At 47.4% G+C, this 23,789-nt stretch overlaps 2 long non-coding RNA genes across 3 annotated transcripts in view; both read right to left on the reverse strand.

The window, feature by feature from the left end:
- Positions 1 to 1,013: 1,013 nt before the first annotated feature.
- LOC114012016 (uncharacterized) lies at positions 1,014 to 12,328 on the reverse strand. Its single transcript, XR_003554192.2, has 2 exons — positions 5,264 to 12,328; positions 1,014 to 4,644 (listed from the first exon to the last, which is right to left on the reverse strand). It is a non-coding gene; the product is annotated as an uncharacterized LOC114012016 (long non-coding RNA).
- Positions 12,329 to 15,186: 2,858 nt separating this feature from the next.
- The window catches only part of LOC114012018 (uncharacterized), a 141,183-nt gene continuing 132,580 nt past the window's right edge, over positions 15,187 to 23,789 (reverse strand). For both annotated transcript variants that reach the window (XR_003554197.2, XR_003554195.2), the window contains exon 7: positions 15,187 to 15,448. This is a non-coding gene — a long non-coding RNA (uncharacterized LOC114012018). The remainder of the gene's footprint in view (positions 15,449 to 23,789) is intronic.

A 23,789-nucleotide genomic window follows, 5' to 3' on the forward strand; every position in this document is an offset into this window, starting at 1 on the left:
AAACCAATTAGAAATATTTTTCCCCTGGCATTTTATTGTAAATTAAAAATAAGATTCCCCAAAAAGGTGAAAAGGAGGAAAAGGTGGCTTGTAATGTGTGTTAGCTTAACAGTTTATTGAGAGATCTATAACCAAACATACATTTCCCCCATTAGTCCTAAGCAACATAAACCGCATGCCCCGATTCTAAAGCCGAGATGTTATCTGTGCATCTGCACCTGCATCCCGCCCCACTGAAACCTTGCTGAAAACAATACGCCAAATCCCACAATAAAAGCATCTGTGGCTGAGATGGAAATAACATGGCCCTTTATTACCTTGAGCTAGATTGCATGACAGCAAACAGAAGAAAGCAGAAATGATCCCTATTGGCACCATGTTCTCCAGAGGGAAGGTTTCTCGCAGTCAGTGACTGCACCCGGTGGCAGCCTCCGGCAGGCTAACAACCATCTTTGTGCTCCCTTTGATAAGCAGAGGGAGTCAAAGACAGCCAAATCCTTAGACAGTAATGGGCTTTGCTCCTTGTTGGGACAAGCCCTTCGAGGGATAATTCAGCTTAAGCATAAAAGAAATAAAGCAGAAGTGACCCGACGGTTCCTACCGGATAGTGTTCTGGACACGCCTGGGTAACACATGTAGACTCACTGCTGGGGTCCCGCTGTACCGAGAATCAGCTTATTCTCCAGTTCATGCGTTTGCTTTGCAAGAAACAGCAAGGACCACACTGTGAATCTCAAAATCACAGACTGGCTACTGTTTGTGTGGCCTCATCCCACCCCCTGTTCCAGAGCACAAGTAAGAAATTTTCACTCTTTAACGGAGTCAGGAGTACTCCATAATCCAAACGGCTTCATAATGAACAAGCCCTTATTTAGTGTGAGGCCTTATTCATTGCAAGCCTTGTTCCTTACTCGCAGCACACTGTTATAACAGCCACGGTGTTGCCCTGACTCTGTTTTGGTTTTGGACTAAATACAGTACAGTGAGTCAAACATTATTGGTCACAATGGTAATGCAGAGTATATATAATGTGCTTTTATTGCTGCAAGGCATAGTTGAAATATTTACATGGAATACATGAAATAACAGTAAGATTCATGTTCTGTTCCTTATTTGTAAGGTATTTTATTAAAAAGAATCTGAATCTGAAGTTCATAAATAAAATAGTAATATCACTTATTTCCAGATCCTAGTTCCAGCTTGTTGATTTTAATAGACAAGTATAACACTTCAAATGTGGAAACACAGTGGGTAATATTTATATGAAATCTCCAAGAACCGTGGTATTTTGCTCATGTGGAATATCATGGCATTTTGCCTGGATCAAGTAACCAGCAGATTAGCACATTAACACTTTTAAGAAACATGCGTGTAATCCACTCTGAATGTGGTCTTTGACTCCTGGTAGGAATACCTAATGATTTTCAAATTGACACGTTGCTTTATAAAGCAAGTCAAATAAACAGGAATTGCTGAGGAGCTTTGGTGGAGGTGTATGGCATAAGCACACACATGTTGTTATCAACAGAGGAGACAGGATCAACTCTTTACAGCCACAGAAGGATTTGCAGAATCTACAGAGATACAGGAGAAACTTGGCTTCCCTTCTTTTTAAAGATTTCAGGCTTTATTGCTCTACATGAATGGGTAAGTAGATAGAAACTGCTCCCTCTGATTAAAAGTCAGTCACCTGCTCAAGATGATGGATTAACAACAGATCCCTAAGACTGACCAGAGCCAGCCAGTAAAGCCTGTGAAAACCATCTGCGTCGCCAATTTGGAAGGTCCCACTTCAGTCTGCGGCTTGAGGAGGATCCACACAGTCAGCCATGCTGAGGCTGCCACAGGCTCCATCTTAACCAGGAACTAGGAGGGAGAAGGGCAGGAAGCACAGGGATTATGTCAATCCTGTGTCACTTGACCAAGGAGGCATGCCTTCGAAGCTGTACTCTAACACAGATTCTTCACGTAGTTTTGGTCACGCCGCCAGCCTCCCTGCACAGCTTTTCCCATTTCCCATGAAGAAAAAACCCATCCTTCCCTCCATGGGAGCTGCTGCTGACAGTGTGCTTGCGGTGATGAAGTGCCCCATGCGTGCGAAGCCGTGGTTGTGTGGAATGCACATGCAAGCTCACCGGTAGCTCAGGGCCCTGGCTTATTTCGACAGCCATCCAGAGGGGAACAAAAGTTCCTCTTCCCAGGGTGCTTTCAGTGTGGCGTAGCAACCGCGTTCAACTTCTGCAGCAGGAGACAGCAGGGAAAACCCAACAGTCCCCCTCCCACAAAAGAAGCAGCAGAGTCCAGGCTGCGTGCCAAGGAATCCTATCAGTAGCCTTGTAAAAAAATCACCAGGGCCACCTCAAAAACAATGGCGGAGTCACGCCTGGCTGCAGTCGGTTATGTTTTGAGAGGGAGACCATGAACAGGTCTCAGACAGCTATTGTGGCTGGCTCCGTTTCCTGTTAACTCAATTCATCACACTTGTCCTCTCCTTCCTGAGAGACAACTTTTATAACCCAATTAATGCACTTAGTGAGTTTCCCTCTTTTCCTTAAGACCAGATACAGCTGCCTCAGCTCATACCTATTAAGACCATCCTTCAGAAGTGACTCCACAGAAGTCAACAGGACAAACCACAGACCGTTCACAGCTGACCCAAAACAAAGGCACAGTATCTCACCCTTTATCCTGCTGGGGGCTGATGCTCTCCTCCCTTCTGCACCGGAGAATCAGGAATGAGCCCTGGGTTTCTATCTATCCAAACAGAAGAGAAAATATCCTTCCTAGAACATGCACTCGAGATTTAAAAAATAACCTTTGGTTTAAACTTTGATTAAAATAACCTGCCTAAGAAAGTCCAAACATGGATATTTGCAGAATGAAACAATTTTAGAAAAGGAAATTCTGCGATTTGAAGGAGGGAGAGACTTGTCATAATGGAAAGAGTCAAATCAAACTGCCATCTAGAGCCAAAGCTAAAAAAAAAGACCCAAAAACTGCTCCCCCCTCTACCTCAGTTGCGAGTTTGGACACAGAAAGTGTCTTCCCTTTGCACTGAAGTAATCTGTTGTGAGAAAAGTGGTTTGTAATGGAAATATTAAAACGTTAATCATGAGGAGTCTACTTGGAAGGCTCACTCAGAAAGCAGCTTGGATGTCAATGAGCAACAACTGCTATGAACCAAATACATACTGAGTGCGCTGTGTTAACATCTTGTCAAAACTCTTGGGTATACAACACCAGCAGAGCAGAAATGGCTCTGAGCAATGCTCCAATATTAGGACAGGATGAGGTTTGATAGGCTATTAAGAAAACCAAACCAACCTCCCCCTACTTTAATTCACACAAAAGCCCAGATTTTTGGAACATCACATTAGAGTCAGACCTTTCCCTCCCCACTAGCAGCCAAAGCTATTTTTGAATTTGGGTCAGATTTAGTGACTAGGCTTCAGCCCAAAAATTTAGGGGGGCTGGGGGCAAGGAAATCATCAGAAAAAATCGTGAGGGTTTGCCTATTTCAGAAACAAAAAGTTTCCAATTTTTGGGCTGGATTCACAAGAGGATTTGGGAGCTGACCGCTTTCAGATGTGCACGCTGCAGAGGGGCGATCACACGCCTGCGGCTCCCAGCTCTGGCGCCCCAGGGCTGGGGATCACAGCAGCGCTTGCCGTACCCACAGCTTTATATCAGGCCCCCTGGCAGACGTAGCTCGATCTAGACGAAAGCGTTTCCATAGGCAATTTAGAACGGCATGCTGAAACCGGTTACATACGAGCCTTGTTTAGATTAGCAGAGCTGCCTTCACGTGAGAAATTTCTTAATTCAGTTAAAAACTGGCTCATGAACACAAGATGGCAAACCCTTGGGTAAGAAAAGGTAGGGGAGGGTCAAGGACGTGCATTGATTGCTAGAGCATATGTTTCTGAGGCCAGAAAGGACGCAGTCTGACCTCTCCAAAAGTCCTGTATTTTTTTTAAATCCATACTTTTAGAGCAAAGCATGTGCTCCTGCAGGGGGTCCTGTAGGGGCTTCCCGCATTTCTGCTCCCTCCAGACTCTTTGGTTTTTTGGTTCTTTCATTCAGAAAATATGGATGTCTGGGCTTGCTTAGTCAAAGGGCAGTAAGTGAGGGAGCCACCGGGAGAACCTTTGTGGAAAGCTACCTTTCATCCATACATGTACATGGTCTTCACCATGCAGCGTCCAAGTCTCTTGCAGTCAATGCTTGACTTCATCATCACAAGACCAGTTATTAGATAAATGTGTCTTCTGCTTTTATCAATGTGAGACACAAGCAGTGGGTGGAGGTAGTGTCTTGGCAAAGGTCATGGAGGACAATCTCAGTTGAAATAGGGAGCGACCTGGGTTTTCCAGGTCCCACCAGCTCCTGGGACACCCCTCCTTCTTCAGACAGTCACTGAGGAAGGGACAAGCTCAGCGGCAGCCGTGAGGAAAAGGTCTGAGCTCAGCAAAACCCAGGGCTGGCCCAGTGGGAGAATGAAGCAAAAAGCAACATGTTTATTTGAACGTTGGGTTGTTTAACCACACTGTATCTCCAGATGCGCTGAGGTTGGCTCACTGCTCTTAAAGTGCAGCTCGACTGTGAAACGTGACTGGAAACACGGCACTTTTCCTCAGAAGGTCCCTGTGTAGAAATCAGAAGCGGGAGGAAAGCAGCTCCCGTTTAGATGGTGGTCTAGGCTCTGATGAGTGGGAACAAGGTGCCACTCTTCAGTCTCAGGACACAACAAATCGCTGAGATTGATCATGGGCTAAACCCCCCAACTTTGCCTTTGCCTGTCCACTTAGGTGTCTGGTCTTACCCTTGCATGCAGCCCTTCGTGCACAAACCACCTCACCTTTCCCTCCAGCATGTGTCTCTTTTCTCTCTCTTCCACCCAACCACGGCCACCAAACCAACACTTTCTTCCCAAAGGAGTGCCTGCCCCTCCTTGGCAGCCCATGCCACCCTGCCACCATTCTGCATGCCACAGGTAACGGTGAACTGGCAGGCAAGCAAGCCCCCCTGTCTCTAAACCCTCCTGGGGGTTTTGAAACCTCGGGGGTCCACAGAGTAAGGAGGAAGCCCCCATCTCTGCAAAATTAGGCCAATACTTTTTTTTTTTTTGGCCAAGATTGATGGAAGAGCATGGTATTTAACGATGAACTCACTCTGCAAATTAACCTGAAAACTACTGAGACACCAAAAGGCTTTGGTCCTACACAGCCTTAGATAAGTTGGTACAATCACAGGAGTTTCTCACCCAGGTGAAGAGAGGCATGTGCATACAACACCATGGGATCAGGACCCCACGCAGAAGGTCAGTGTGTACCTTGTGGCCTTTGTCTGTCGGGTTCATACGTGGCATTTGCAAACCACGTGTTTTCTACTGGGAAGCAAAAAGAGTAGAACTGAACAGGGATCCACCAGCTAAGAACATACCACTGTATCTCACGTGGTCTCCAGGGCTGTTCCAAGGTAGTTTTTCCAGCTTTTTTGTGCTATTCCAACACGACTGCTCAGCCTCATTTTCCTGCCAAAGTGTTAAATTCGAACAAAGGCTCCTTTAAGATGCACAAGATCAAAATCGGGTCATGAGAGTGCCAGAAATAATTTCAAAATATCCTATTTACCTTCCTGTTTCTTCCCATACTATTTTACTGTTTGTTTGGGCAGAAGGGAATGGGGGAGCACTAGCATTTTTTTCCCCCAAACAATATTTGCCTACAAGCATTCGAGAAGCCAGGCATTTTGAAAGCCTAAAGCCTATTTCACTGTCTAAAGAGAATATAATTCTTTCAAAGAAATGCTTCTCAGCCCAATGGAGATGCCATGGCTGAATTGTTTCATTTCACCCAGCACAGAGCAGTTGCATACTGGAAGTTGCATACGTCAAGAAAAGCTGTCTTAATAATGTGTACGTCTAATCCATGCCCTCCTGCTCAGTCCCCCCTTTCCATGCTTAGCACACTTGCTGAGCTGAGCTAACTTTCAGTTTGACTCTTGATTACACTGTTTAACTACTTAATTGCAACCATTTTAACTCCAGATTTGTTGTATGCAAAAATTAGCAAGAGTTAACTATTAGGTATTTGCGAAAAGATGACAAGAGTTAAGGAGCCTTAATTTAATATCCATCTTCAGAGGTTTATAACTGAATCCATACTTGTATTTAAATACCAAATAATCTGCTGATTATTATGCATAGTTTTCAGTCAGTGTAACGAAAACATGATGTCGCAGTCATGCTGTGAGCTCTGTAGCTAGGTTTCCTTGTTTATATTAACAGCTGTAAACACAGTCTAACTCAGCCTGGATTTAAAAGCAGATTTCCCATACTTTCAAGAATTCGCCACATTGTGAAAGCTACAATTTCAGAACTTTTCTCACGTGCTTATTGATTATGCCCAGGAACAGCCTGCAATGCTACACATGCACTTGCAATGACCCATTTTAGAGCCTCTACATTAAAAAGGCCAGTTTTCCATTTTCATTAAAAAAGTAAAACCAGCTTTGCAAATGTTTGTTTATAATCCTGCCCCTTAATGCCCTCAATCCAGCCTGCAACCTACTACATATGGGGTTGAACATGTACTTAAGTGCTTTGCTGGGTCAAAGTTTCACATGTATCCCTCCATTTAAAAATACAGGTTGTAAAACCATCTTAAAGCTATGTAAATCAGTGAAGGGGATTTCACGCAGTCGGAAATGTTTTTTAGTGCAAAGCTTTACCTTCCTACCTTTTAATAATGGCATTGGAAAACATGAAGTTTTGGAAAAGCCACACTGCCCACATAAAGGACTCTGAGCTGTCTTCTTCTCTTAAGAGTATGATGAGAAGTGTGCTACATTTAAGTGAAAAGTGAAGCAAAAAAAACCTGCTAGGAGCATTGTATAATATTTCTGCCTTGAGCAAGGCAGCAGCATGTCCTTCTGATGGGTTACTCTGACGGAGATAAGATCTCCCAGTCCATGAATCCTAAGCAAAGCCAACCAGCAGTTCAGGGCACCCTTGAGTGTCAGGCAAGTGAGGATCCCTTCTGGAGGAAAACTCCCCAGTGGTACAGAGCTGCTGTAGCAATTTACCATCACAGGGGCTTCCATTCACTGGGTCTCACATGGAGACAGAAAGTAAGGGAGAGGGAGGGGTTTATGTAGGATACTTGCAGGTCTGTCAGCCCTATCAGAAGAGTCTTTGGGATCATACCGCTCTACCACAGGGTAGGGATGCTCCTGGGAAAAGTGATGGCATGTCTACACTGGTAGCTTCACTACTGTTGCCCAGCTTTCCTTGTTACACCCCTCCTCCCAGAAATCTGTGCCTGGAAAATCTGATTTAGACCATCACAGCATCAAAGCTCTTCAATTTTTTCACAGTGTTTATGCTCCACAGAAATACATCTCTGGGTCAGGAGGACCAAAGCGCAAGGCTGATCTCATGACCCATGCTCATCTATGACCAGCTGCAGAGCCTCAAGCTCATATTCAGCTCCTGCCTCAGCGTACCTACTGGCCACTGGCCCCCTTCGTAGCTCTGCTGTCTTGCGGGGACTGTACTCACATAGGGATAAGCACATCACTGACCACTTACATCCTACCATCTTCACTTCTAAGCCTGCAGGGCAGGCTCAGGGTCCAAGCTGTAGCCAGGTTAGGGCCAAAATATGTGCAGAAGCTGAGGTCCAAGGCCTTTGGCTTGCTCTGAGGCTGGTTCCCCACTGGGGTCCTCCTTGGAGCCTTAGTGCATTTCTCATTGTCCATTCCAGGGAGTGAGGGCTGCTGGAGAAACACATCACATGTCTCGTGCAGGTCTTTGGATCCACTCCTTTGTAGATTAACACAGGTTAAGTAACCTCCCACTTGACACATGAGCAGCTCTCCTGCTAAATACTGTCTCTTCTACCCCCTCTACCTCAGTGATCAGAACTGAACTTCATCTCCCCCTTGGAAGTCACATACGAACCTGGTTTGCCAAGTGCCTAGTTTAGCTGTACTGGTGGTGATGCTAAAATATAACCTGGATTGACAAGGGATCCACAAGGAGCTTAGCCAAGCCATTCCACACCATCCTGTGCAAGTTATTTTTACATGTCCAAGATCTCATTCAACTTGCTTAGCTTCTCAGAGGACAATTAAAAACAATGTGTACCAGATGGCAGAGCTAAGACAAACAGAGGTTAAATGACTTGCCTGGGGCTGGTAGAGTCTAGCAGAATGGGCGACAGGAGTCCTGGGTATTAATTAGTTAATATTTGTACAATGCTAGGAAAATATATAGCCCTATATAAGTATTATTGTAAGGTGGCCCCTGCAGTTTGGAGAAGCAGAGGGCAACAGTGCACAGGCGAGTGCAAACATCCTTCCTTGTCTTGTGGCATTTCGGTCATTTGTGGGGTCTGGGAGGGACAGAGCATTCCCAGGGCACATGAGAGAGGGAATGGGAAAGCCTGGGGAAATAGATCCCACTCAAGCAACACCGTTGAGCACCCCCAGGCTGCTGCATCCACGTGTTAAATCTAGGAGCAGTCAATTGCTCTTTCCACTGAAAGCAGTGCATCTGTTCGGTACAGTCAGATTAGGCTATCTGGTCAGCTGCCTTCAGCAGAAACCTTGGAACCAAATTTGAGGTATTTATGGCTGTTTACAGCAGTAAGAGGCGCAGACCTCTCTGAAGTGCCACAGGACCCACGTGCCATGCTGCTCTGCGCTCTGCTGCAATCCCTGGAGGAAGGTCAGGCCTGTCTGTATTGAAGAAGGATCTATGGGAAAAGAGGAAAAGGTCATGGTTTCAGATTTCTCCTTTTCTTCCACCTCTCTGGGGCATTCATCCTGCTCCCATGACTTGAGATCTGATTTTGTCAGATGCCTTTTTCAGTCCAGCTTCCCTTCACACCATCGCACATCCCAGCCTGTCGCTCTGAGCCTCCTCCAGATACCAGTATCTGCCTGAATTAAACAGGCACCAGTTTTTCTCCAGGACATCTCTCACTCTCCAGTGACTTTAGCATCATTCTGCCATGCAGTTTCAAGAGTGGTGAGCATTTTTGGCCATTGCCTTTCTTTCTCTTGGCTAGAATACAAAAATATTACCTAAGTTGGGATGCATTTTCCTCTGCAATTTTTAAATCATTCAGACTTCCCGTGTAGTCTACTGGAATTTTCATCCAGTTTTCATCACCTCATATCTTGATTATCAGGATCTGCCATTTCTTTTCCCATCAGTCTAGCTCAGACTTGACTGAAACGCAGAATTTCCAGTTGAAAATTCCCACATTCATTTTCATCCAAAATAGGATATAAGGCTCAGATTTTAAAAGCACCTCCTCAGAAATACTAACATTTTAACCTCTACATATTTAGGCAAAACTTTTCAGCATTTCTAATCATTGAATTCTAAATGCTGAGTTTTGTTTCGTTTACTTGACATGCTTTATGTAGAGTAAAATGAGCATCAGGCTGTGTTACCCTTCCCTTGCAGATTCTGCTTGCTCTGAGCCAAAACCTATAGGAAACTACACTTCACCGTAACAAGGACTTCACTACCTATAGTGCATGATACAGTGGAAAGACCATATAGTGTGCATTGAGAAATATATGGTATAGTGAGGGACCCCACCCAGAAAGGAAGAGAGAGCAGAGCTTCATGGCTGTCCTACAGCTCCCACTAGGCACAATAATGATGCTCGTTTCTGTACTATGCAGCCTGGTGAGCTAATTGCAGATTACACAACGGAAGACACGAGTCTCCATGTCCCATTCTTTTCCCCTAAGGAAGCTTTAATTTGAACTTTTTTGAAACTACATATTTTACATAATTTTAATTAAAAAAAATTGATTGGATCAGACCTTAAATAAAGCTTTTTCCTTTTTGCTACAGAAAACGTTCATCGCTGAGAAGCTGTGTTCTCGACTGCCAAATCATCCTGATAAAAATGTCCCATAGCCTCCAATACAAGCTGCCATAATCGTTATTTTTGCTACTGCTCTAATCTGAGCAACTTGATGCCTCTTCGAATTCTTCAGATTTATTTCTTTACCATGAAACCCTCTTCCCCATCAAACCCCCAAACTCTCACTCTTATCCCTGATGTCACCCACTGCAACTTTCCTCGTTCCAGCCAACCTCCTTGTGATTCCCCAGCCTGAACCAACCTGCAAAGCCATCTAAACTTCTAAGCCTGGCTGAAAAACCTGTATGTCATTTAGTGACAACTAGGAAAAAAAAAGTTACTGGTTGCAAAAGGGTTGTCAACAACTTCAGCCTGAAATTGTTGGAGAAAAATAAGTAACAAAACATGAATACATTTTTACTCAATTCTTACCAATAATTAAAATGTTCAAGAGTTTTGATTGCCAAAAATTGACGGCCTGTTCTACAGACTGTTTTAAAACCTTTAAGTATGCGGTTGCATTTGTGGTTTGAAAACTTTTGGATCTTTTCCTCATCAAAATCGCTCTTTCCAATAAGAACTATAATAAAAATATGAAGTGCAAGCCAATAAAAATACAAACATAAAAATAAAATCTTCAAAATACAGACCTTTCAGCCAGGTCTGCTCTCCTTTTCCAAATCCCATACCAAAACTCTGCTTCAATGGCTACAAGAAATTGGCAAAGTAACAAATACCAAGGCAAGTCAGGAGGCAATGCTTCTAAATCACTCTGAGGCGTTACATTCTGAACGTAATTAATAAGTGCGGCCGAAAACGCGTGTTGCTGAGACCCTCCACGACCACCCCCCCGCCACTTCTCACGGTCGCACGCTATATTTTTGTCACGCATGTAACCTTGGGTCCTTTGGACTCCAAAAGGTCGCAGTGAAACATCCCCTTTAAGATCAAGGGCTCTACATTTGGCAGGTTGTATCTGACCTGCAACCAAGGAGCATCATGCTTTGATTTCAGGAAGCGCGTGAGCACCATTTTTGGTGGCTGCGTTCGGGGTTTGATTCTGTGCAGGGCTGCACGCACCCGAGGAATGCCAAGTACCCTCAATTCCATTAACTTCAGTGGGAATTAGAGGGCTCAGCTGTATTTAATATTTTACAGGGTCAGGCTCTGAAAACTGTATTAGCATTCTCAGTTCCCAGTAGGCCTAAATTTAGCAAAGCATTTGGATTGAGACTTAACTGTAAACATGTGAACAGTCCCCCTGATTTCAATATGACTATTCTCATGCTTAAAGTTAAGCATATGCCTAAGTGATGTGCTGAATTTGGGCCAAAAAACTACTGTTTTCAAGTGCTACATGAGTTCACAATAGGCAAACCGCTGGTCTATAATGCCAGTTGCATAATCCTTTTCTTTCTTTTTCAGAAAGGCTGACACAAGACGACGTGTTTTTAGAACGGAGCAGCTACACTGCTGGAAGAAGATGGGGTGTTCCGGTAAAACCTTGAGTATTTCTACAAAGTTATTAATTTACTACTGTTGTTATTACTGTTATTCCTATGTGAATGCAGGAAAAGCACCTATCCCAGACTCTTGAAGATTTTGCTGTTCCTAAAAGAATATCATCCATACACAAATGAAAAACAAACTCTCTACATGACAGCAAACATCAGCCAAGTGACAGCTAAAAATATCCCACCCTCCCCAGAGACCCTCAGACTCTTGTACCTCTGAACCCTCCCAGAAGCACTAGAAAACAGAAGCGTCTTATGGCGCGTTCTGAATGTCCCCACCTTTCACCCCTCTGCTGGCTTCTGGAGAAGGGCGGGCTGGCACGTCTCGCCTTTTCTGAATTAGGAGGGGGCTTCACCCTTGAAATGGTGCGTGCCCCCAGGGAACAGCATCTTGGCCAGCTCATGGCAGGGGACAGATGTGGCTCTCAAGCAAAAACTCTTCACCCGGGGAAGCATGGGGGGATGTGAAGCCTGCTGTGACGGCTCTCCTCCTCCGAAAGCAAAAGGCTCCATCCTCTGGGAGGACGCTGCAGCTCGGGGACTGGGGGACAGAGGGGCTTCCCAGGAGATCCGCTAGGGCAGAGAAAAGCAACATAGCTGTGCATCACCCTGCACTTTGGGCCTCCATCTTGCATGCATCATCAGTTAAGTCTTTTATTATACCCCACAGCCTGGGAGGATCTAAAACTACCCAAACCCCGACTCAGAGGCCAGGAGGCAGGGAAGAGCTTTCAGGGCTGACTTTTCACCTAGGCCCCCCAAGCGTATGCAGCTCATGGCCCTGGAGCCATGTGCCGAGAAGCCACGTGGAGCAGCACGGGGGAGAGAAGCAGGGTATGGCTCTCTCCCCTCCACTGTGCCAATGGGGCCAAAGTAGGACCTGCTGAGGTGTCTCCAGGCCACCTCCGGAGAGTCACACTGAGGCCACAGAGATGCTCCCTCCCTCCCTCCCTCCTTCCCTCCCCTCAGTTTTCTTTCCCCCTTTAGCAGCAGGTTGTCGCTCTGGCTCGCTATATCAAACCCGGGCTTCTCCATAACTCCACGATCTATAAACCTTACAATGAAATGAACTGGGTGCTGCGAAGGCACCGTCAGGCCAGAACAAGGACACATTTAAGATGGGACAACCGCGTATGGACATAAGCCCAGACCCTGCTGTTCCCAGCCTGTGTCCCCCTTTCCTGACACCCTTCACAACCATTTCAGCACACGGGTTTTGGCACACGAGCAGCCACCGCACTGACAGGACAGCTTGTTGTGGTATTTTCTCAGTGAAGCTTGTGGAAAATGTCCCCTGCCTTTGCTCCAAGCCCTTGTAGAAGGATTATAAAATCAAAGCCCCAGCATAGCCAAAATCCATAAAAACCAGTATTCCAAATGCCAAACAAATGTCTCCTGGCACCCCTGACAGAGAAACGGCATCCAGCATCAGCGAGGGGCCTCGGCCGTGCGGTGCTGTGCTGGCAAGCGGCAGGGAGCGCAGATGGCCCGGGCTGGGGCAGGGCAGGGGCAGGGGACAGGGACAGGGCAGGGGCAGGGCAGGGGCAGGGACAGGGCAGTGACAGGGCCAGGGGCAGGGACAGGGACAGGGGCAGGGGCAGGGACAGGGCAGTGACAGGGCCAGGGGCAGGGACAGGGACAGGGGCAGGGGCAGGGGCAGGGCCAGGGCAGGGGCAGGGCAGGGGCAGGGACAGGGCAGTGACAGGGACAGGGGCAGGGACAGGGACAGGGACAGGGGCAGGGACAGGGGAGGGGCAGGGGCAGGGACAGGGGCAGGGACAGGGGCAGGGACAGGGACAGGGACAGGGACAGGGGCAGGGGCAGGGACAGGGACAGGGACAGGGGCAGGGGCAGGGACAGGGGCAGGGGCAGGGGCAGGGACAAGGACAGGGGCAGGGGCAGGGGCAGGGGCAGGGACAGGGGCAGGGACAGGGACAGGGGCAGGGACAGGGACAGGGACAGGGGCAGGGGCAGGGGCAGGGGCTGGGACAGGGGCAGGGGCAGGGGCAGGGACAGGGACAAGGACAGGGGCAGGGGCAGGGGCAGGGGCAGGGACAGGGGCAGGGGCAGGGGCAGGGACAGGGACAGGGACAGGGACAGGGACAGGGGCAGGGGCAGGGACAGGGGCAGGCACAGGGACAGGGGCAGGGACAGGGGCAGGGGCAGGGACAGGGACAGGGACAGGGGCAGGGGCAGGGACAGGGACAGGGGCAGGGACAGGGGCAGGCACAGGGACAGGGGCAGGGGCAGGGGCAGGGGCAGGGACAGGGACAGGGACAGGGGCAGGGGCAGGGACAGGGACAGGGGCAGGGACAGGGACAGGGACAGGGGCAGGGGCAGGGGCAGGGGCTGGGACAGGGACAGGGGCAGGGACAAGGACAGGGGCAGGGGCAGGGACAGGGACAGGGACAGGGACAGGGGCAGGGGCAGGGTCAGGGTCAGGGTCAGGGGCAGGGGCAGGGGCAGGGGCAGGGGCAGGGGCAGGGACAGGGGCAGCGGCAGGACAGCCGTCACCTCGCCCTGCCCGGTCCCCGCCCGGCTGAGGGGTCCCCGGGCCGCCCACACGGTCGCCGCGCGCACCCGGGCTGTCCCACCGCGACGTCGCTGTGCGCGGCCCCACCGGGCGGCCGAGCGGGAGCGGCTGTGGGCGCTGCGGGCCGCCGTGCCGGGGCCGTGCCGGGGCCGTGCCGGGGCCGTGCCGGGGCCGTGCCTCTCCCACCGGGGGCGGCGTCCCTGCCGCCAGGGGAGGTCACCGGGGGGCAGCGGGGTCTGCGGTACCCTCCTGCGGGGACACGGGCAGGGCTGGGGGCGGCGCTCTGCATGGGGCACGCTGACCCCGCGCCGTGCCAACCGAGCAGCAAACAAATGGAGCCGGGATTTGTCCCACACTTTGCAAATACACGATCGTGTCTCAATTTTGCTTCAACGTGCCTTGCAAAATCTTGAGTGCCCGCTGCTGTCCTTACCGCCTCGCCGCACGACAGCGGGCTGCGGGACCCAAGCGGCTGGCTGTCCCCTGGCGCTGCCAGCCCGCACAGCCGGCTCCGCGCCCGGCTCCAGCCCCAGCGCCGCGGATCCCGCCGAGGCCCCGCCAGGCCGAGCCCCGCGGCCGCCCGCCGTGCTGCCACCTGCTGGGCGAGGGCGCCAGGGCGAGCGCGGGCCCGCTCCCGCTCCCGTCCCGCTCCCACTCCCGCTCCCGTCCCGCTCCCGCTCCCGTCCCGCTCCCAGTCCCGGGCCGCTCCCGGTCCCGTTCTGCTCCCGCTCCCGTCCCGCTCCCGTTCCCGCTCCTGATCCGCTCCCGCTCCCATCCCGCTCCCGTCCCGCTCCCGTTCCCACTCCTGTCCCGCTCCCACTCCCATCCCGCTGCCGTTCCCGCTCCCGGGCCGCTCCCGTTCCCACTCCTGTCCCGCTCCCGCTCCCGGGCCGCTCCCGCTCCCGCTGCCGTTCCCACTCCTGGGCCGCTCCCGCTCCCGTTCCCGCTCCTGGGCCGCTCCCGCTCCCGCTCCCGCTCCCGTCCCGCTCCTGCTCCCACTCCCACTCCCGCTCCTGGGCCGCTCCTGCTCCCTCCCGCTCCCCCTCCCGGGCCGCTCCCACTCCCGCTCCAGTCCCGCTCCCACTCCCGTTCCCGCTCCTGGGCCACTCCCGCTCCCGCTCCCGTTCCCGCTCCCGCTCCCGCTCCCGCTCCCATCCCGCTCCCGTTCCCGCTCCTGGGCTGCTCCCGCTCCTGCTCCTGCTCCCGGGCCGGCCGTGGGTGGCTGCAGCGGAGGAGCCGCAGGTGCAGCCCCGGCGCTCCCTGCCCCCTTGCCCGTGGCCGCTGCCCCGGCGGGCGGGCATGCTTGGTGCCGTGACCAGCGCCCTCGGGGCGGCCCCGCTTCCCCGCCCGCGCCCTCGGCCGTTAGGGCGTCCCAGCGGGCAGGCCCGAAAGCCCGTTAATCACTTCAGGATGTCTTAGACGTGGGCAATCACACTGCGGAGAATCCGGGCCCTCTGACACTCCAGTGCAGTATCTGAGCGTTTAACAATAACAGTCAACACTGCTGATGCCTGTGAAAATACAGATGTAAGCCAGCTGTCTGTCAGGGTGAAAAATGTGTTTGTCTTTTCGTTTTAACGTGTCATTTCCCTCTTGGACATTTGCTGTGTTACTGCCAGGATATCACGTGCTTCCAGCACAGGCTCTGCCCCAGGAAGACGAACCACATTCAGATGGAGGGCGGGTGTCATTGCCCTGTGTCTGCGAGTTGTTTTCCTCATCGGAAGCTAAGCAAAACATACCTGACCTAATGCCTTCATTTTTGCCCACGGTAATGAAATAATTTCCGTTATCTACTTCTAGCCAAAGAGAACCACAGATCTGTCCACCAAAGGATCATAAGAGGGGTGAGAGAGTGCCTGTGCTGGGGGATGTCAGCCCACAAAACATCTGGATGTTTAGATTAATGCACGAAAGCTTGAGATTAATAAGGGGAAGTCTATATAATGATCAAAAATTAATAGGCATAAAATAGGCTTATGGTGGGATAACTCATACTTGGCGCATTAGTAGAAAAGGATGCATGTTCATGAAGGACAAGAAAGGGGAGAAGGGAAGCGTGGCTGCCTAGCACATACAGCTAATCCTCAGCTCCAGAACAGAGGGAGAAAAAGTTGCTGAATGTCTGATCGCAGGGGAAAGGAGTTCAGGCGCTCTCAGGGTAAGTATCAGGGTAAGTGGACAATCCTCTCAGCAAGTGCAGATGGAGATGGCATTTTGTGAGCAACTGGCAGGATCCTCCAGGAGGTGATGCTCTCCAGGGATTTCAGCAACGTGTAGAGAAAGTAATAAACCAAGAGACAACAGACTATCTATTGCAGTAAATGAAACAGCTCCAGAGGGAGCACATTCCTCAACATTGATGCACTGCCATTCATACTACCAAAGTGCTGGGACACTCCCTGACATGGTTTTGTCCTCAGGTACCCACCACTGTCCCAAAACAATTCCCAAACACTGCTTGGAGTTAGCAGAGAGCAGCAGCCAGATCCCGTGGCCAGGGTATGGCCTCCCAGTTTTGGAGGGTGAGAGAGTTTAGCTGTCCAGATGTGGGCCACTCTCTGCCAGTTGGTCTCAGTTCTAAAGAACAGCTGTGGGCACGTTTTGTGTGTCGTGAAATGCAAGCATAGTGTTCAGCAAGCTCCAGGAATGTGCTGATGACAATTTCTTGACACATAGGTAAAGAAAATCCAGCAGAGAGAGTAGGGGGAAGATTTCTCCAGATTTGGAAATAAATGGCTGAAAATGCAAACATGGAAATTGAGATGAGGGTTACAAAATGACAGTGCACTTGATCCACAGGAAAGGAAGGAGAGAGCAGCAAGATCAAAACAGTGGACTTCAAGGACACAGATTTCAATAAATTCAGAGGAAAACTAGGTAAGATCCTATGTAAAGACAGTTTATGAGAAAAAGGAGTCAAGGAAAACTGACTCTCTTTTTTTTTTTTTTTTTTTTTTTTTGTGAAACAAATATGGCAGGTAGAAGAGTAAACCATTCCAAAGCAGGGGAAGGAGAAACAAAAGTAATAAAAAAACGTGGTTAAACCACAAGTTCTTTGTTGACTTCAGACACTGGAATACATACAAGCAGTGGAAACTACACTAGGCTGCTAAACATGAAAATAAGTAATGTGACAGTAAAATACAAGATCAGGAAGGCAAAGGCACAAAATAATAACAAGAAATCACTCTGTAAGAGGAAAATCAAGAAAGTACTGAAGGAAAGCTATTAACAGATGGTCTCTTGAAGGTCAAAAGCTCTTTTGCGTCACCCTTCATTGGAAGTAATAACTAAAATTGGGTGGCTTAAATACAGTATGACAAATAAAAGGTGAGATCTGCTAGAATAGGGGGACAAAAAGCAAGGGAGTACTTTAACAAATTAGAGCCTTTCAGATCAGCCACAGCTCTTATTTTTCATACCTGGCTAAAGCTAAGGAGCGTTGCTGGTTGCAAGTACTCTGCAAAGCCTTGCAGAGTTCAGGTGAGGATCAAGAAGAGGAAGAAGGCTAAGCAGCATTCCTGTCTCTAAAACAGCACAGCTGGAAGCATAGATGCCACACACTGGCTTCAATTCCCAGAATATGACTGGAACAAATAATAAAAATAATCCATAAGCACCTAAAAGTTAACAATGCAAATACCAGCAGCATGGATTGCTCCAGAACTGCACTGCATCAATCTGAATTATTTCCCTCTCTGACAATGTAACAGGCCTAATGGATGGAGAGAAGAGAGCTAGTAAGTGTTCGTATACAGTGATTTTAACAAGAGTTTTGACACTGCCTCATAAAGACAAGGCAGGGTGATGTAGTCTAGATTAAATCATCATTGAGTGAGTGTATAAAAGAAAGGAACAGTGCCCTCAGATAAGAGTTAGCCATTAACTTATTATGAAAATGGTACTCTTTATGAGTTTAGCAACATTTGTGTATTCATTAATGATCTGGATGGCACACACTGAAGATTTTTGTAACATCAATGTGGGAGAAGCTGCAGGACAGAAATATTTATAAGAACAAATGGGAGAAATGGTCTGACAAAGAGATATGACGTTGTTCACTTAGAATTCCCACCTACATGTTACACTTACCCAGAAATAATCACCCAGACAAGTAAAGGATTGGCAACAAATGGATAGGTTCTGCAGGAAAGATCTTGTGCTTCTAGTCAACCACAGCTGGGCACAGGTCAGCAACATCTTGTTGCTGCAAAGAAGACAGAGGCAACAGTGGGCTCCCTGATTAGGAGTTTGCCCTCAAGGCAGAGGAACATTACTCCTCTCAGCATGGGCCAGGCTCTGGCTGAAGCATCACATGCTGGTTTGATGTGGGTGACTGGGAACGAGACCACAGAGCAATGGTTATGAAGGGAGATCTTGAAAATGTGGCCTATGAGAAAAGACTGAAATAATAACAATTTGATGAAGAGGAGACTGAAGTGAGATGGCTACCGCATTTTCTCTGGATTCACTGGCTTTCTCCTGGCCAGCTGCCAGGCAGAGGGCCTGGGATAGAACCCAGGAATGTTCCCAGTCGGCAGATTTAATGTGATCAGACTGTATTAGAGATTGAAGGGAGTTGCTAGAATAGATCCAGGCTGCTGCATGCCATTTGACCCAGTGCCAGAGAATGATCCCCAGTGCGTTTAATTTCCTACTATAAACCTGGATAATAAGTTTTCAAATTATAAAAGGGGACTTCAGTGAGGAAGAGAATCCCTTGTTCTCCACCACCTAGGTATTTAGAGTTAGAAATAATAAGCACCATATCCAACCAAGAAGTTTTAGTCTGGAAATTAGAAAAAAACAATATTCGGAAGCACCGGAATACATTGCCTTCAGGAAGGCTCCACCACTGAAGGCTCCTGAGGAGAAGCTGGGTAAACCTCTGACGGTGATACCTGAAGAACAACAGATCCTTCCTCATGGCAGAAGTATGGACTGGAAGTCTTTTATGTTCTACTCCAGCCCAATTTTCTGCTCTTCTCTCAAACGCTAGGGATGAATAGTTAAATAGGTACAATTTCCCACTTCATCCAGTGAGAAGTGGGACTTCTTGCAACAGGACTCTCCTTTGTCATTTGTTCTCACAATATTTCATTATGTAATTCTAGAGTAATCTATAAATTCCTCATAAATTAAGTGCACTGAATTAGCTTTCCCAGTGAGGACTCCATCATTTAACATGGACACTTTGAGAAGCTACTTTGTGTTCACTGTTCACTGTAGAAATTATTTCCTGGCAATTTTGACAAAGACGGCTGATACAAAGAGCTTAGGCTGCCCAAGGACATCACAACCAGTGCAGATAGGTCCAACCAAGAACTAATTACACCAATGAGGTTAAAAAGCATCCATAAACTATACAAAGCTATCAGGGAGGCAAGTACTGCAATCTGGCTAGCTCCTTTGTACGTTTTAGTGCATTTCTGCTGTCATTCTGGGAAGCACTTTAAGCCAAGAGCTTTTCATACCTAGAGAATGATTTAAGCAATGTAGGAACAAACAAAGACAATCTACCAGCCAGGGCGGAGGTGTTGTCTGGAGACCTGCAAGCTAAAAAATAGGTTTTGGTTTTGCTGTCTAACAGACCTGTTCAACAGTGTAAATACATGTAAATATCTTTGACAAGGACAACTATCTCGGGTCTGTTTCAATTAATTTTAGTTCAAGATGGAAATAATTCCCTCTGGAGTCCAAATCGTCCAGATCGCTTAGGCTCCATGACAACCTGTACGAAGGAAGTTGTGTTGGGGTAGCTGGCTGCTCTGTTTCATTTTTTAGAAGTCAGAAGAAATTATCTTGACATTCCTGAAGAGAAAAAGTTGCCAGAAGTTTCTTCTCCATGAGACACAGAGATTTTTCCTTTCGGTGAGAGTGAAATCTTTTTTGACATGCCGCATTGTCACACAAAATGGAAATCTTGAATTTCTAGCCATTCCTGGCTGGTCAGTTAGCTCCTTCCAAAAACTGCCTGCGCTATAAAGAGAATAAAATAGCTTGGAAGACTGGAAGAATTATAGCCACCTCAGGGGTGGAGGGCTGGGACACAGACGTTGCAGCTCAGAGGTTCAAATTTGCTTGCTTACTGCCTTTGGCTTTCACTGACACATGTGTCCTGGTGCTACAGTTGCCTTTGAAAATGTTTTTCTGAATTATTTTGTCTTAGTCATACAAGAAATCTACCATAAAGGCAGGTGTGAGACTATAATTTTCAGCATCAGCACAGGGAAAGTTATGTATTTGTTTTCCTGTCCATCTGCTCTGCAGTGATGATGGGACCTAAAGCAGTGTTTCCATTCAGTTTCTATGGTTTAATAATCATCAAATTCTCATACAGAGTCCGTGGCCTGAGCCAAGTTTCTCCGTTAACCAGCCTGAAACATGTTTGCTCCTCAGATGAAATAAGATCAGATTCATTAAGCCCAGTCTGGCCAAAAGGAAAATATATAGATATTTATTTGAAAAGAAAATGCCTAAAATTCCTTCATCCCAGATAATTTATTCCTACTAAATATCATGTGATGCAAATGCATGCAATTCATAACATTTATATGAACCAAAGCTTGGGAAGGCTGATTAATGTATAATGGGCCATGTGTCATGGGCCAGGATACAGGAGAATAGTCTGACAAGAAACTGCATTGATGATTTCAGGTTCTGCCGATACTTAGGTAAATGCTTACATGAAATCCACCTAAAAATAAATAGAATAAAGCTACTTACACACCTCTTCAAGTAGAACCTTCCGCCAGTGACTTATTTGCAAAACACAGAGTGCCTTGGATTTTCAGTAGTCAAGAATACTTTGAGTTCAACTATGGCACTAAGGTAATAAAATAATAAAAAGTTATTTTTTCCCTTATCCTTCATGCATTTTTCATTGAACATTAATCATAGGACAGATTAGGCAAAAAATGTAATTCAAATTTCTATATCGTATTCTCGATGGATATTTTCCCCTGTAATATATCCAGACAAGTTGCATTTTGATATTCAGATAATTTGAAGATGTTCTTTTTATCTTTGTAGCAAATGGTACAGTCACACAGTGCTTTGCCTTTTGCTCATAGATTTTCTATCAACAGGCCTTAGGATAAGTCTTTTCTGTTCTGAATCTGCTAAACTGGAGTTCTTTACAGTGCCATAGTTCAATGGTACTGCTTCACCATGGACTTAGTGCTAAGCACTCGTCATAAATGGAACCACAAGAACAGCCTAATTATCCAAACAAGTTTAAAAGACAATGTACCTGATTCTTCTCCATAAGTACTGGGAGAAGTACCAAAAGAAATCCACAGTCAGTGTTTTAATTGAATGGAAGACAATTTCCTGAACATGAAGTTATCAACACACGACAGAGCTATTTTGTGAATTTAAGTACACAAGTGGCAAATATTTGTGGGTGATACTTTATCTGTTTCAACCTGCCAAGGAGTTGGGCTAGACCCTGAAGATCCATTTCAACTTTTTTTCCTAAGTGTATCTTTTTTATTCTAACATATTGTGTTATTCTAAAAGATGGGAAAGAGTTGTTTCTCAAAAAGAAATATCCACAGAGTGGACATTGTTTTGTTAGTGAGGAGCATTATGGTCAGCTACCAACACTTTGTGAAATAATCAACGTAAACTCATTTTTTAAAAAAGTGAAAGGTTCCCTTTGTTCAGAACCCACATATAATGTAAATCTGTGTAAAATTATAGATAATTATGAAATTCAAGGGATCTTTGAAGAATTTTCACTGATGCTGCATTAAAGGGACATCCTCTCTTTATATGGAAAAGTAGCCCTGTGAAGATGCCCTCTGCTGTTACATGACAGAATTCAGGTGCTCCAAAACCAACGCATACACCACCTTCACAGGACTGAAAAGCCGCTTGGTCCTTCAGTGGCCGGCTTAGAAAGCCTTTTTGACTTCTGAATAACAGAACAGGCCAGGTTAAAACTGGTTATGGTTGTGTTGATTGGTAGCAGTCGCATGTTCGGAGCCGAAATTATGTCAATAGCAGCGCAGCTGCGAAAGTGCAATTGCTTATCACTGTTTGGAGAGAAAGTTACACAGGAGACAAGGAGTCCCCATCTCTCCAGGGGACCTCAGACCCTCTCCTCAAAGAGAAACAGGTGTGATGGTATGGGAAACTGAAAACCAGATTCATCAACAGCCTGCCTTCCTTGCATAGCAGGAGCTGTGCCTAAGCAAAGATGATAACTCTTTATTGCACAGAACAACAGCTTTCTGCAGGCTTCAGATTCAAAAGCATTCAGAAGCACTGAGTCAGGGCCAGCCTTAGCAAAATGAATAATTACACTAAGTCAGACCATTTTCAACATTGGCAAAGCTTTGTTATTGCTTGCTTAAGGAAGATGCTTCTGGAGAGGGAAAAAGGGTCTCCCAGTTGTCCCACCAGCAAGAGACTCAGGGTTTATGGGGTCAGTACTTCTCCAGGTATTGCCTCTGCAAACTTAAGTAAGTCAGCTGAGGGTCAATTTCTTCAGAAGCTGTGACCAAGCTACATTATATATCCATTAGCAAGAGGTGGAGATGGCCAGCGTGGCCGAAAATCAGGCATTAATCTCCTTATGCCTCGCTTTCCCTGCATGAAAACAGCCATGGTATTTCCCCAGGTATGAATGGCTGAATTCACATGCATGGGGTGAAAAGGGCCATTTCAGTCCAGCACAGAGCTCTGCTCCTTTCCCTGGGGGGACGGCTGCACAGCAGCTCATTGCATTAGCTGCAGCCGCATAGATCTACATTATCAGCCCTCAACCCTGACCTAGCAGCAGTATCTGAAAGCTCAGAATGGACCAGATCCAGGTACTTTAGCAGTTTTACAGCTTGTGCTGTTTTACAGCTCTGTGCTGCCTCAGGCAGGCTGTTACCCATACCCAAGCAAGCAAGTTTAAAGCTGGCTTAGCATTTGTGGGTGACACTACAAACCTGTCTCTACGTTTCAGTATAAACATGAGCCCAGATAAGCTGTGGGGGATACCATTAGCAATGCTCCCCATCTCCTCCCTTGCCCAGCTGACACTACGGGTGCCAGAGCACAGCCCACCCCATAGCCGTGCCCCCTCACTGGGATCAGAGCCCACTGCTCCACCAAAAGCCTGGTGCTATGGCAGCAGCGGATATAACTGGCAGGTTGCAGTCACCCACGGCTTTCCAAAGGAGCAGCATCATTCCATAATACCAAAGGCCGTAATTTGAACGCTACAAACTGCAGGGCCTCAGTTAGAGGGGAAACAGCGAAGCAGGAAGAATGGCCATCTCTATACAGATTATGAGAGATAGATTACAGTCAACTGGAAAAAAAAATCACAGAGCAACAGAGAGGTGGCTGGAAACCTTGGAAAAACCCCAATTCAACAGAACATCAGTATTTTGAGAGTCCCAGCCAGGAAGCAGGACACAGATACCATGCAGTAAAGTGCTGCCAGACATGTTGGTTATTGATTTTTCTGAAGATCCCACCTGAACTGAATGTGTGGACTGAATCCCAATGAGAGTCCCAGATGGAGTAGGCAATTGTGGAGGCAATGGACATATTACTCTTTAGGACTCAAGGGACCAAGATAGGTTTTTACAAGCAGCTAAAACGAAGAAAGAGATCATATGGGAAGGTGCTAGGCTCCTATTGTTTCCGGACGTAAGTCCTATAACCCAGGGCAAAAGGGAAGAATTAACTGTGGTTAAAAAAAAAAAATAAATATTTGAGATATAAAATGTGTCTGCATCAGTTTCTCTGGCTTGCCAAAGAGCATAGTTCACACAGTGAGAAAACCAGCATCTTTGGGGGAGCGGAGGCAGCACAGAAGTTGCTGTCAAAAGCATTTGAGACAGAGAA

The sequence above is a fragment of the Falco peregrinus genome, chromosome 7 (genome assembly GCF_023634155.1).
Source record: "Falco peregrinus isolate bFalPer1 chromosome 7, bFalPer1.pri, whole genome shotgun sequence".
NCBI classification, from domain to species: Eukaryota; Metazoa; Chordata; class Aves; order Falconiformes; family Falconidae; genus Falco; species Falco peregrinus.